General features: G+C 47.4%; 1 protein-coding gene across 5 annotated transcripts in view; it reads left to right on the top strand.

Annotated features, from left to right (window-relative positions):
• Window positions 1–3,059, top strand: part of DLC1 (DLC1 Rho GTPase activating protein) — a 568,238-nt gene that overhangs the window by 511,807 nt on the left and 53,372 nt on the right. The gene's annotated exons all lie outside the window — the stretch shown is intronic.

The following is a 3,059-nucleotide window of genomic DNA, read 5'->3' as shown; positions in this document are numbered from 1 at the left end:
ACAGGGGCAAAGGCTAGTATTTAGACCTGTTTGAAAAAAAAAAAAATCATATTATAAATTGCTTTTCATATTCCAGCTGGTAGATGGAGTGTGGTTGAGATGAGCACAGATAGCTCCTAAACTACCTTCTGTTCCTCTGACCCTGGGCTGGTTGTAATGAAACGGTCCCAGATACTGTTTAGGACAGTCAAAGAGCAGATCCCTATTATGTGACCTGTTTTGTCATCCAAGGATCTACTGGAGCAGTAGCTAGCCTCATTGCAAGTAGCAAATTTACTCAGGATTAGTAACAGTGCCATAGCACTTGTGTAAGCACCTAACAGAGAGCAAAATCTGTTCCAGGTCAGCCATCCACCTGAAGGGAAGGGGAGGGAAGATAACGCCCTGCCCCCGGGAGCTGCCTGCTGCTGGGGTGGGTTCTGCCATAGAAGGCTAGGTGGGGACTATGTTGCCCTGCCCTGGCAGCAGGGAGCTCCCAGCCCCCACTCCACCATCATGACTGGGGGGCTGGGAGGCCCTTATCTCCCAGCCTGAGCTCTGCACTCTGCCCTGGCATCAAGGAGCTTCCAGCTCCCACTCTCCAATCACAGAGTAGGAGCTGGAAACAAGCTCCCCACTCTGCCATCACAACTAGTTGCAGATTAGGGCCCGGGAGCTCTCTGCATGAGGATAGTTCCCCGCCCAACCTAGAACTGGCTGGGACCTGCCCCTGACCAGAACAGTTCCCAGCCAGCCCCAGGCTACACCGGGAAGCACGTGCAGGCTGGAAGTGGCTGGGGACTGTTGTGTTTTGAGCAGTCCCCAGATACCTTCAGACTGCACATGCAGACCTTCCTGTGCAGCCCAGGAGCTATCTGGGAGCTGCCTAAGGCAGTGGCAGGTTCTAGCTCTGTACTCTGGTTTGGGTGACTGAGGCATGGGCCTTGGAAAGAGCTGCAGGGGTAGGGTAGGTCCCAGGCCCCTGCCCCGATATGCCAGTGGGGCAGCTAGCAGACACCTAGCTACTAGCTGCCCCACTGATGGGTCGGGGCATGGAGCTGGTACCTGCCCCTCCCTTCCATCTCTTTCCAAGCCCTGTGTCCCTGATCAGAAGACAGAGCCAGGAGCTCCTTGCTGCCAGGGCAGGGTGACATTGTACCCAACCCAGCAGCAGGCAGCCCCCCAGGTCCAGGAGATAGCTGTCTCCTGGCCTAGTACTTCCTGCCAGTCTGTGGGCTAGCACCCAGGGAGAGCCTGGAGCTCCCCTCAGTGGTAGCAGGGGCAATTGCAGAGCTGCAGGAACCAGTGCAAATCTGCTCCCCAATTTCCACATGTGTACACACCTGCCTGAAAGGGTTTACACCAGGTTAGTTTACTACACCAGTGTAAATTTAGGCCACAGTAAATGCACATGTCAACACACCACTGGGGTGAGGAAGCTAGCATCTCCTCTTCCCTGTCTTCAGAAACCATTACACAGCTCATCTCACAATGGAGGCATTGTGAATTGTAATGAGTGAATTGGGCACCTGAGGGCATTTGTATACATGCATGCACTGCAGCGCCAAGCACTTGTATAAGCGCCTAGTGCTGTGTTGCATACAGTTGTACAAGTGGTGAAATGTGTGTCAGCACTGAGAAATCAGTGGCTCACTTTTGAACCAAAACACCTCAAAGGAGTTTTAGTTCAGAAGTGCACTGCTGCCATTTTCTGCACGCTAACGTGCATTTCACTGCTTATACAACTGCATGCGACACAGCACAGTGTGCATCAGCTCACGTGCAGAGCAGACTCAATTAATCAAGTCCGCTCTGACCCACCGGATCTCTGGTGTGTTGCAGGATGAAAAGGTGTGTGTATAAATGCCCTAAGTTTCTGAAGGGTTGGACATTAAGACACTTTCCCTATGCTCAGCCTTCCTCATTGGCTACCTCCAGATGCCACTGGGCTTCCTGTTGGCACCTTTTGGAGGTACGTATGCTCCCTATCATCTGTGTGGAGCATGTAGGCACCTAAACCAGAATCGGTACTGGGTGTTCCCAAATTCTTTCCACAGGCTTTCTGGGGATGCTAGACACCTAATTTGGTCTAAATGAATTGCTTCCCTGAGCAAGGAATCTAGTATTTAAGTACTAGCAATGACTAAGTGTAGGTGTTTAAGGGACCAAAACTAGATTCACACTGCTTCCCAGGTATTCCAGAAGGCTTTCAGATGGAGATTGGGGTAATGCAGTATCTGCATGTAAATGAATGCTGACATTAAATATATCACACCTCTCCTGGAACATTACAGCTTGATTGATCAAGCAACCCACTGGTTCTTAAATCACTACTCTACTGCTGTTGTGAGGAAAACGAGAATAATGGGAAAGGAGGGGAGGACAAAAAAAATCTGTCCCAAGAAATACTGTGATGCAGATTTTTATTTTAACCATTGGATTTTAAACATCTCTGAGAATTTATTGAAACTTATTAATTGAATATTTCTTGTGTTAGTTTCTATTTATGAAGATTCAATGAAACTATGAAATGTCTTTTTTACTTGTATTTTATGCCTTTAGCAAAATCAAAGACCAAAAATACATTTGGGTAGGATTTCTCTCTGCTTTCTTTTATGTTCTTCTGGAGTCTGCCTAAATTAAAATCCAGCATTGAATACAACCCCAGGTTTTCTTCAATTGAAGAAAAAACATACTTAATGAATAGCTGGGTGGGTATGGCTGTACGTGCTTGTTCTCAAGTTGTCCCTTAATCCAAAGGTGAAGCAAACACAAGTTGCACAAATGCTTGCCTCTACTTCAGTGAGGGGATTTCTGGCTATTTATTTATCTTGCATGTTGTGCTTTGGCTCTCCTTGACATCTTGATTTGGATGCATATCTTAGAGGAGCAGTAGACTGCGCCTAGCAAACAGAAAGCTTTTTTTTTTTTTTTTTTTAACCCTGCAGTAACTCTGGAAGCTCATCATATATGAAATCATTTGGCATTTTGGGTACCATGACATTTGAGTTTGTGGTGTGCATGTGTTTGTGGCGATGTTGTCTATAAAGTGTGCCACAGTTACAAGATATACCCTATTA

Source organism: Gavialis gangeticus, unplaced genomic scaffold (genome assembly GCF_001723915.1).
Source record: "Gavialis gangeticus isolate Ggan-Ray unplaced genomic scaffold, GavGan_comp1, whole genome shotgun sequence".
Classification (NCBI taxonomy): domain Eukaryota; kingdom Metazoa; phylum Chordata; order Crocodylia; family Gavialidae; genus Gavialis; species Gavialis gangeticus.
This window is presented reverse-complemented; position numbering and strand designations above follow the sequence as displayed.